The sequence below is a fragment of the Juglans microcarpa x Juglans regia genome, chromosome 3D (genome assembly GCF_004785595.1).
Source record: "Juglans microcarpa x Juglans regia isolate MS1-56 chromosome 3D, Jm3101_v1.0, whole genome shotgun sequence".
NCBI lineage: Eukaryota > Viridiplantae > Streptophyta > Magnoliopsida > Fagales > Juglandaceae > Juglans > Juglans microcarpa x Juglans regia.
In genome coordinates this window covers 2506392-2518543 of record NC_054598.1, presented here as the reverse complement: position 1 = coordinate 2518543, position 12152 = coordinate 2506392, and the positions used below count along the sequence as shown (strand labels likewise).

At 38.0% G+C, this 12152-nt stretch overlaps 1 pseudogene; it reads left to right on the top strand.

Annotated features, from left to right (window-relative positions):
• The first annotated feature begins 282 nt into the window (after positions 1–282).
• LOC121254170 lies at positions 283–8342 on the top strand (annotated as a pseudogene).
• Positions 8343–12152: the final 3810 nt, after the last annotated feature.

Here is a 12152-nt window from a genome sequence, read left to right as displayed (position 1 = left end):
TAATGGATAATCTAATTATTCTCATGCATATTGTACGTCCTTCAAATAGTCGTACTGCTGTGATGACAGAATAAATAAATCCACACACACACATACATATATATATTATATATATATATATGTATATATATACACACATGCGAGTACGTGCATGATGATCATACGATTCGGACAAGTCCACTTGGACTGGGACAAAAAGAGAGGATCGAGTCAGCAGTCTAGGCTCCATTTGACATATTCAAAAGCAGTAAAATTAGGATACAAAGAAGCACACAAGAAATATCCTTCGCCAAATGAGTAGCAACTACTTTAAATAATAAGCTCGTCTTTGTCTTCCCTTACCTGCATAATTGCTTATTTTCGAATTCCTCTTTTTCCTCCTAAACTGTCATTGCATAATTCGCTTCCCAATATGCATCTCAGTGGCAATCTTAGTACTCTTTGTTTCTATCACTGGGTTTTTGTCAGTTACTTAGCTCTGTTCCATCTTCCTTTGCATTATGCTCTATCGTTCAACTTCCCTTATTTTACAAATGAAGGCAGGCTGGAGTTAAATGGCACTGCTTCCATCCTAAATGGAGTTCTATCACTCACCAGTCACCCCAATAACAATACCTCAGCCGGCAGAGCCGTATATTTTGAAGATATGCAACTTTTTGATCGGAGTACTTGTAAATTCAGACTTCATTACTCATTTCTCATTTCAAATATCAACGGTTACTCAACCAGGCCAAGATGGGCTTGCCTTTTTCCTTGCACCCAAAGGTTCTCTGCTCCCGGCTGATGCTCAGGGAGGATGCCTTGCACTTTTTAGCAGATGTCATGTTTTCACCGTACCAAGAAAAGATGATCAGTTAGTTGCTGTTGAGTTCGACACCTATCCCAATCATGATTGGGATACATTCGATGGTGAACATGTCGGTATCAACATCAATTCCATCCGATCAGTAAATAGCAAGGATTCTGGCCGGAGTTTGAAAAATGCATCAAGAGTTGATGCTAGTATCCGTTATAATTCTAAGGCAAACGAATTAAGCGTATCCTGGACTTTCCCAGACGATCCACTTGTTGGTGGGAATACAAGCCTTTCACATCGTATTAACCTAACGACAGTTCTGCCTGAATGGGTGTCTATTGGCTTTTCTGCTGGATCTGCCTACTTCTTTGAGACACATGAAATCCTTTCATGGGAGTTTGTAACAAGTACGGAATCATCACCGGACAGCTTTAGTGTCGGATTGATTGTTGCTTGTGTGATTGGTGGGTTAATTTCAGCTTGTCGTGTTGTTTCAGTGTCGGTGTTTGCATGGAGGAAGAGGACTAGAGGAAAAGGAAAAAGGGGTACTGTAGAGAAATCTGAGTCCATGGAACGAGAAATGGAAAACGGTACAGGACCAAAGAGGTTCCCTTACATTGAACTTGTTCAAGCCACGAACAACTTTGCAGAAGAAGGCAAACTTGGTGAAGGAGGGTTTTTTTTTTTTTTTTTTTTTTTTTTTTTTTTTTTTTTTTTTTTTTTTTTTTAATATAAAGGTTTGATATTATAGATATCCCTCACTTTTAACGGAGGAAAACCGTGGTAACAAAACATTATGCCTGCAATTACATTTTTTTTTTTTTATGACTCCCAAACCAGAACAAGAGGCAAAAGGCTATATAAAATAAACACAAAACAGAAAAACACACCCATGCCAAACCAAAGCCAACATCATCAGTCCAGAGATTTTAAACTAGCCGAATATTGGGGAGACTTGTCTTTTCTAGCCTCAATATACCTTTAAGTTCCTGGGGGACATCTGTTGGAGACCCCCATTGACCACCACACCCCTCCGCACCCATCCTTGCCAAGAAATCTACAGAAGCATTTCCTTCCCTGTATATATGTGATACTGTTATCTCTAAAAACTTCGCAACCTCCAAGATTTCCTCCCAATATTCCTCAAGGTACCAGTTCTCACATCTCTGCGCCTTAAACCATTTGACCACCACCAAGGAGTCTAGTTCCACATCTAGCTGTTCAAGACCTATATTTTTTGCTATACGAAGACCATGTAGTAAACCCAACAATTCAGCATAATTATTGGTGCCAGTACCTAAGTCAACCGAGAAAGCCATAAGCAAATTTCCCCTCCAATCTCTAAAAACTCCACCTGCACCCGCCCTTCCAGGATTCCCTCTTGAAGCCCCATTGACATTGAGTTTTATTAATCCTGGTTTCGGGTGTTGCCAATAAACAAGTTGTGCATACTTTTGTTTTGCTACCTTGGTTGGAATATTTAATGCCTTAAAAATTATTTCATCCCGAGTGGAAGCTAATTTCTTAGTTTTTAGTTTGTCTCCAACCCGTGCCATCCATAGCTTAATCTGAAACCAGGCTGATTCTACCGATTGAAGAGAACCTTCCATTCTTGCCCGACACCTCCTTTTCCACAAGATCCATGTGATAATAAAAGGTAGCAAGCCTAATATCTGCCCCATCTGTGAGTTCCTCGACGCCTTAGTAAGCCAGGCATTAAATAATTGGTACCATGAGGATCCTTCAACATCACCTAAACCCACTTGAGAAGCCGCAAGGTGCCAAATTTGTTTAGCAAACTCGCCTGCTGCAAGCACATGATTCATATCCTCATAACCACCCTGTCGACAACAATCGCATTTGGAAGCTATCAGGATCCCAACAGATTTCAACTTATCATCCACACTTAGTACGTTGTTCATTGCCTTCCACATGATGACTGAAATATTTTTTGGTATACAAGGGTGCCAAATCCATTCAGCCCAACGGAGTTTTGGAGCTCGAACTCTAATGCACTGCCATGCACTCTTAGTAGTAAATTTTCCATTTGTATTTTCCTTCCACACCAGGATGTCCACCCTTTTTCTTGCCTTGCTTAAAGTTTTCAGGATCCTCTCAGCATTCTCGGCCCCCAGCAGATTATGTAATCTATTAACATCCCATCCATCCTCTATCTTACATTCATTCACTTGTAAGTTTTGACTCCCCACAATCGGGTAAGCATCTCTAAGAGGGCCCTCATCAGCCCAGCTATCCAACCAAAAAGCTACGTTACCATCCCTTATCTTCCATTTTGAGAACTTTAGAACGTCCGAGATACATGAGTGAACCTTTCTCCAAAACTGAGTACCCTTACCTTCTTCCAAAAGCGAGATGTGTTGATTTCTCACGTATTTGGCTTGAAAAAATCTGGACCATAAAGAATTCTCTGTAACTATCTTCCAAGCAAATTTCATAAATAAGGCCTTTTGGATATCAAGAAGACTCCTGAATCCCACACCCCCCTCCTTGGTTGGCAAACAAAGTTTCTCCCAGAATTTCCAATGCTTTTTGGGTCTCCCATCTTTAATACCCCAGAAAAAATTACTAAAACATCTATTGATACTTTTCATAATCGATAAAGGGACATGCACAATAGATAGCAAGTGTATGGGCATTGTCATGAGGACATGTTTTAGCAAAAGCACCCGAGCACCATTAGAAAGTAACTTGTTTTTTCCACCCCTCTAGCTTATTTTTTATTTTTTCCAATATTTCTTCAAGATATACTGCCTTCAACCGACCCGAAACAATTGGAACACCCAAATATTTAAACGGCAAAGTTCCTTCCACAAATCCCAGGATTTCTTTCAATACTCTACGTCTAGCCAACCCAATATGCTTAGAGAAGGTAATTGTGGATTTAGCCTTACTCATTTGTTGACCCGACCACTTCTCATATAAACTAAGAATATTAGCAATAGATCGAACCGAGTCTTTGCTACCATTTGCAAATATTACTATATCATCAGCATATAATAGATGAGAAATAATAGGAGTAGAGCGAGGATGAGAGAACACACCAATTTTCCTTTGACGAAACTGCCTTTGGATCAGCCTTGAGAGGATTTCTTCACCAATGATGAAGAGGTAAGGTGAGATGGGATCACCTTGCCTCAACCCGCGCCCATTTTTAAAGAAACCTTTAGGTACCCCATTCATCACCACAGAAAACCAAGTTGAAGAGATGCATTTTTTTATCAAATCACAAAATTGTAATGAGAACCCAAAGGATTCGAGGACATGCAAAATGAAGCTCCAATCCACACTATCATAGGCTTTCGCCATATCAATCTTGAGGATAATATTCCCTCCACGAACAGGTTTATTCAGGCTATGTGCTAATTCTTGGGTTAAACTGATATTCTCAAAGATGTTTCGTCCCGGAATAAAAGCACCTTGTTCCGGAGACACCAACCGAGGTAGGAGGGGCGCTAAGCGACTCACCAAAATTTTTGAGCAAATCTTGTAAAATACAGAGCATAAGCTAATGGGTCTGAATTTATCAAAGCTGGTAGGGGATTCCACTTTTGGAATCAGAACCAATGAGGAAGCCGAAAAATACCTAGGCAGTTCAGCACCCAAGAAAAAATCTTGGACTGCCAAAGCTACATCCTCACCAACTATATTCCAGCATGACTGATAAAAACCCGACCCAAATCCGTCCGGACCTGGGCTACTTTCCACCGGAATGGAAAACACAGCCTCTCTAACCTTTTGGATTGAAGGGAGCTGTATCAACTTGGTATTTTCCTCTTCCATAATAATTTTTGTCACCAAACTAGATAAATCTGTTTCTTCCACCTGCCTTTTTTCTAAAAACTGATTAAAAAAATTCACTGCCCCATTGTGGATCTCTTGTGGTGTTTTTAGCCAGCTCCCATCTTGAAGTTTCATCGCTCTCACCCTTTGTATTTTTCTTAGCACTAAAGGCCCGAAAAAATTGAGCCGAGGCTTCCCCTTTCTTAAGCCAAGTCTGTTTAGCTTGCTGTTGCAGCCTTATTTCTTCCCTATCCTGCCACAGATCCAATTCTGATTTTGCCACTAAATAATCTTGTAAATCCTCATCATTATTTCCTTCCTGTAGTTTTATCTCCAGCCGAGACAATCTATCTTCTAAATGCCGGATATTTTGACCGGTATTACCAAAGACCTCTCGGTTCCATATTCGAAGAACTTGTTTAAGTTTCTTTAACTTCCTGGCCAATCTAGCCATCCCATGATCCGCAATCCCATCCTCCCAGGCGTTAGCAACACAATCCAGAAACGAGTCATGCGTAACCCACATTTGGTGAAATTTAAAAGCCGGGTACCCATACGACACAGATTCAGGTTCCAATTTGATTAGAATTGGTGCATGATCTGATGTAGTAAGTGGTAAATACTGCATGTAGGCTTCAGGGAACATCGTAATGCACTCTGCACTAGTCAAGGTCCAATCTAATCGAGCCCATCTCCTCGCACTTCCCTGTTGATTATTACACCATTAAAATTGATTCCCCTCAAACCTTAATTCCGACAGTCCTCCTCTTCTCTCATGATCATTTCTTGTGACATTAAAGTCCCCCACAACTATCCATGGCCGAGAGTCAACAACTCCAGACGACAAAGAATTCCAAAGCTCCCTCCGATCCATTTGTAGGCATTTTGCATAAACAAAAGAAATGCAAACACATCTATTATTAACCGTCATATTGACAGTAATAAACTGATTAGTGGACTGAACCACCGACACAAGGACTCCTTGAGACCACATAATCCATAATTTTCCTCCAACATCTTCATTAGAAACTCCACCTGCCATATTCAAACTTCTTTGCAACCCACATAAATGCCTCTCAGACAAGAAAAGGTTCTGCTATAGCTATAATCTCCGGCATAAATTTTTTAACAATTTTTCCTAATCTACGTTTGGAGGTACCAACACCCCTAAGGTTCCAGAACAAAATAGGATTCATCATAGGTTTAGTTTTTCGGGCCTGCTCCTAGCCCGGGTAGAACTCCTTACACGATTCTCTCCTTTGGTACTAGCACTGTTTTCCGAGTCTGAGAAATGAGACTTACATTTTCCCAAGCTTTCCAAGACCTCCTCCACCTCCGACTCGGAATGATGATTTAAATTCTGATGGCCATCCTTATTTTCATCCATTTCAGGTGGTATAACAGCAAGGGTCAAACTAATTTGTCCATGATCTTCACCTTCCTCAACCACTTCTGTTAGAATACAATTTTCAACTTCTACCATAGGACTACGATCCAAAACAACTAGATCTGAATTTCTATTGACTCCCAGCCTCTCATTATTTTCAACACACAACCCCTCATGAATTTCAGCCACAGGCAAAACACCCATATTTTCATCTTCTTCTTCCTCCACTACTTGAGCAGCTGGGATTTCATTGTCCCCAGAACCTAGACTGTTTTGGTCCCCCCCAACCGGAATAATAGACTCCAATCCCTCCTTAATAACAAGATTTTCTTTTTCCTCTTTACGCATCCAAGTTTTCCTAGCTTTTACTCCCTCCCCTTGCGGTTTCCCTTCTTTTCTTCCTTCCCATTTGCAGGTAGATATATTATGTCCTTGGGTGCAGCAACGATTACAGAAGGCAGGCAGAGTCTCGTAAATCACTTCCTGAAGTCTACTCAATGGATGGTTAGAAATACCAATCCAAAGTGATTCCAGAGGCGGTTTCGAAATATTCATGCTAATACAAACCCGAGCACCGTCGGTGCGAGTTGCACATCTTGTGCTGTTATCCCGTCGGATGAACTGCCCAATAGGCAGGGTGATGTTTCTCAGAAAGGATTCATGGTAGAAATTTGGAGGAAGGCCTGGCAAGACTATCCATACCGGTACCATAGGTGATTCACAGTTTTCATCAAATTCAGGACTCCATTGAAACACACGGTAATAAACCCCTTCTACCTCACAAGATTCCCTAGAAAAAGCTTTAATAAAATCAAGTTCATTGGCAAACCTGACAAAGATTGATCTCGGATTGAGCATTGCCGAAATCACCGGTTGAGTTTCCAGTCCCCATCTACTTCGAACGAAGACCCGAATGTTATCCAGCGATGGCCTCTGTTTCAAGAACTTCAATACCAGAGAAAAGCGGAAAGGGGCGGCAGAGCGGTCCACCTCCTCCTTCGTGAACGCGATATACGGGACCCCTTCAAGATACTTCAATGGTCGCAGCGGGATATCCACTTCGGGCAAAGGCTGAGGTGTCAGCGCCACCAAGTCTGAGTAAGTTCGTTGTCTCCCTGACAGTGTCAGGGGGCCTTTGGGAGCCCCAGCGGCAGCCATCATGCGTGCAAAATCCCAACCCTAGCAGAGCAATTTCAAATCGCCTTAAAATAGCCTCCTTCACAGCTTGCTCCTAGTTGAGCGACTCGGATCAGTTTGTTGCAGTCAAAGTTTCTAGACGCTCCTTTCAGGGAAAGAAGGCATACATATCAGAGGTAAAAATCATTAGCAGATTGAGACATAAAAATCTGGTCCAACTCCTCGGTTGGTGCCATGAAAATGGCGATCTTCTTCTCGTCTACGAGTTCATGGCGAACAGTAGCCTTGATTTTCACCTTTTCGGAGGTAGAACAATGATTCCATGGGCAGTGAGGTATAACATCACACTTGGTCTTGCCTCTGCACTGCTTTATCTGCACGAAGAATCAGGGCAATATGTGGTGCATAGAGATATTAAATCGAGCAACATAATGCTGGATTCAGATTTCAATGCGAAGCTTGGGGACTTTGGTCTAGCGAGGCTGATGGATGAAGAGCTAGGCGTCAGGACAACTGGAGTGGCTGGAACTTGGGGTTATATGGCACCAGAATACGTAAGAACAGGAAAGGCAACTAAAGGAACAGATGTCTTTAGCTTTGGGGTGGTGGCGCTGGAAATAGCATGTGGAAGAAGACCAACAGAACCCGAATACGAGGGGCCTCACGTTCCCCTGGTTGCTTTGGTTTGGGAGTCGTATGGAAATGGAAGGCTTCGTGATGTGGCTGACAAGGAATTGGGCATGAAGTTTGAGACGAAAGAGATGGGGTGTTTGATGACGGTTGGACTTTGGTGCGCTCACCCAGATCAAAGTCGGAGGCCGTCCATAAAGCAAGCCATGCAGGTTCTCAATTTCGAGGCACCGTTGCCAAATCTTCCAAACAAGATACCAGTTCCCAGCTACGATGTCCCTGCAGACATCCCACCCTTAACCCCAGCGTTAACCAGTACGGGTGCTGCGCCCTCGATCTCTTATTCGTCGATCAATATCGGCCGTTAATTAGATATATCATGTGATTTCTTTCACGGTGGTATATAATATGTTCGAACATAATAATATATATGCATGCGATGCTATATATAATTAATTAATTGTCTGCCAGATCGTACGTGATATATGTTTTCCTGCAATAATGATTGTGAAGAATGAAAAATTTCTATTTTTTATTTTTTTGTCTTGAGCAATGCATGCCATACATGCTGATATATTTTAAATAAAATTTTTCGGGTATATTAATTAATGTAATATTTTTATTTTCTCAATAATATTGTTTCCTTCAAGCGAACGCAAGCAAAGAGTACTAATTAGGACAGCTGGACCCGGCCCACAGAGTACTAGGTAGCTAGCAGCCTAGCCCTATCTATCTATCTATGATCTATGTATATACATGTGGGTGTATCTGTGTGCATTCGAGTGCATCACAAGGGGTACTATAACTAGCTAGAAAATATATGTAAGAAATTAATTAAACAAAGAACTTAATAATGATTTTCTGAAGTTAGTAGATGCAACAGTTTCCTTATTGTAAGCTAGATCAATATTAAGGAGTATGTGCTAGTACTGGTTGGCCTCTCATATGTTGTCGTACATTAATTAGCAAGTACGACGCACGTTCTCAAGTACGTCGCGGTCTCTTATATATTATAATTAGTTATAGCCCACACAGAATGAAGATCAGTTCGATCTACGAGCGAGCGGAGGTTGTTCCAATATCTACATGCAGCATCATGTGATCGATGTCGATGAATACAGCTTATAAGTTTACAATTGAACTTGAATTAGTGATCAATTAAGATATACATCTTATATATAATAAGAGCCAATGTAGACGAATTTGATTCATCTTTTTTTCCAATTTTATCCTTCGTTTGGCATTTGTTTCTCCTTTTTGTCTCTGTTGTCATTCTTAATCAATTTATAATTTCGTCTTTTTTTTCCTTACTTTAATTCCTGTATTTTTTTTTTTAGCTTCTAAATTTTTTCTCTTCTTCCTTTTTCTATAGCCTTCTCAAATTCCTTTTTTTTTTTTTTTTTTTCCATATTCCTGTCCTTCAATTGGTATTTGGGCCATTTCTGTCAGATTTTACATTTCCATCCGTTTCCCGCCACCTTGACTATTTCTCTTATTAAATTCTAGTATTTTCATTTATGATTTTATCCCTCTTATTAAATTCTAATATTTTCATTTATGATTTTATCCTTTTGTCTTTACATTTTTTGTTCTCGAATTTATGTGTTCTCATTTTTATCAGATTTTAAATTTTTCCTTTACCGTTTTCCGTCGACTTCTGGATTTCTTCCTTTTTTTGCTTCTTCTCATATTCTTAGATTGTTTCCCATCTGTTTCCTTACCGCCCCCACTGTCTCTCTTATCAGGTTCTTATTTTTTTTACATTTCTTTACCACTTCTACCGCCTCCTTATTTCTATAAAAATTATCTTTATTTTTACATTTCTACATTTATCAGAATCTGATCTTTTTTGTCTTTAATACCGCTTAAGCTGCTGACTATCTCGTATAAGAGTAGCTTCCCTCTCCTTTAATTTCTATTGTTTACTATCTCTCCTTTTAACTTCCTAAAATCTGTTTCTTTAGACTTTGGGTTCTAAATTTGTCTTCCACCTTTCGAATCTTTCAGCTCAGTTTTTTTTATTTCTGTTTCCTAACTATTTCCTTCAGTTATTTACATGAATGCAATGGTTAAGAAATAAAAAATTTACATCGCTATTTGGATTTAAAAAACTAAATTTACTTCAGAAATAGGACTGAATCTCCATTTCTTATTGTGTTGCAGTTCTTGCCTCCATTATTTTCTGAATCTTCATTTCTTTATACTCTCTTTAAATTCCATTCTTTGTTAATATATACAGTATCTGAAAAATTTATTTCTGCTCCTTTTACATTTCATTATCTGTTTATGTATACAGTATCTAGAAAAAAAATATAAGAAAAAAAAATACAAGTAAGAAATAAAATGAGAAGAGAAATAAAATTATAAACTTCAAAACATGTAGTACATCTATACATATACAAATATTCATTAAACTCAAAGGAAAATTGATACTAGACAAAAAAAACTATCAGTATAGGTATTTCCTAACAAATATCAAACATCTCAAATTATGCTAAAAGAACACAAAAGCATATATATAAAATATATATATATATATATCAAAAGATGCATCTACAGATATTCATTAAATTCAAAATAAAAATGATATTGACAAAAAACTATCAATATAGGTCAGGGAAAAAAAATTTAGCAACACATGAACTACACATGTTCAGATGACATGTAAACGAATATGAGACATACTAAAGTATGTTAAAACAACACAAAAACATATATAAGAAATAAATCAGAAGATAACAAATAAAAACTTCAAAAGATGTAGTACATGTGTACATCTATAGATATTCACTAAGCTTAAAAGAAAACTGATGCTAAGAAAAAAAAAATCCTCACACATGTTCAGATCACATCTAATCAAATATCAGATACAATAAAATATGCTAAAACAATATAAAATCATATATAAAAGATAAATCAGGAGATGAGAAACAGAGAGGTAAAGATTTATAAACATTAAAAAAAAAAACTTTCAACCAATATATTCATCACAACAGCCCAACGCATAAAATAAAATGGCAAAACAAATAAATAAATGAGAATCTCATCAATGTAACCTTACAACTGTAGTGTTGCGAAGAACAATTTAAATATCAGCACAAACATAGTTGAGAAAATATATCAGGAAGAGTAAACCTCAGAAGATGGTAACTGTTAAAATAAAATCAGAATGTCATTAATGTAATCTTCGATCTCTATGTGTTGCCAAAAATAATTTACATATGAGCATAGACATAAGAAGGAAATATATCAAGAACAATAAACTTTAGATGATAATAACTGTTAGCGTATAGAGTATCTGAAAAAAACAATACAACTAAGATAGTCAGATAATAAACAATATTGCAGTGACATGCAAGAAACAATATTAGAGAGATTTCTTAAACTCAAAAGAAAACTAAAAAACTACGATTTACAAATGTTCAGGCCACATCTAAAGAAATATCAAATATAGGAAAGTATATATAAAAAATAAATCAGAAGATAAGAAAGACAAAAAGATTTCTAGCCATTTGAAAGTTAAAAATTTCCAAATAAAATATTAATTCCAACATCCCAACATATAAATAAAATGACAATAAAAAAATAAAAATAAATCAGAAGATGAGAAATAGAGGTAGAGATTTATAAGCATTAAAAAAAATCAACCAATATATTCATTACAACATCCCAATGCATAAAATAAAGTGAAAAAATATGGAAGAAACGAAAACTTCATGAATATAACCTCAGATTTGTATGTGTTGACAACAACAATTTAAATATTAGCACAGACATAGGGAGAAGCTAGATCAAAAAGAGTAAACCTCGAACGATAGTAACTGTTAAATTTGAGCATAAAAAAAAGGCCCATTTGGAGTTTTTGCAACCCAGATTCTTCGAAGAGGATGATAGCTTTGGAATAAATTTGAGGATTTTGATCAAGTCGACGCTAGTGTTTCCAGGGGTGTACCAAAACTGAGAGATATGGAAAAGCTTTTTTTGAAGTTAGATTTACATGAATAGGTCCAAACATTCTATAAAACCTCAAAACATACGGGAAAAGTTAAAAAAAAAAATTTGCACATTTGGGGAGATCCATCACTGTTCTTGTTTTGGAGGCACCTCTGTTTGTCGTTCGGGTGTAGCGTGGGGGTTTCTTGGCATTCGTCTTCTTGGTCTTCGTCGGGCTGAGACTAGAAGCAATTGGGGCTGAGAATAAAATAAAGGCAAACCGAGAAACGAAAAAATGGAGACAAAAAATAAGAGAAATTGAGACCAAAAAGGAGAGAAACGGAGACAAATGTCGAAGATGAAGTATAGGAGAGAGGACTTTCCTGAGGAAGTTATAAGCAACCAGGAAGAGAACAAAGGAAATTATAAAATGCGAGAAGGGAGAAGAATAAGAAATGAGGATGAAAA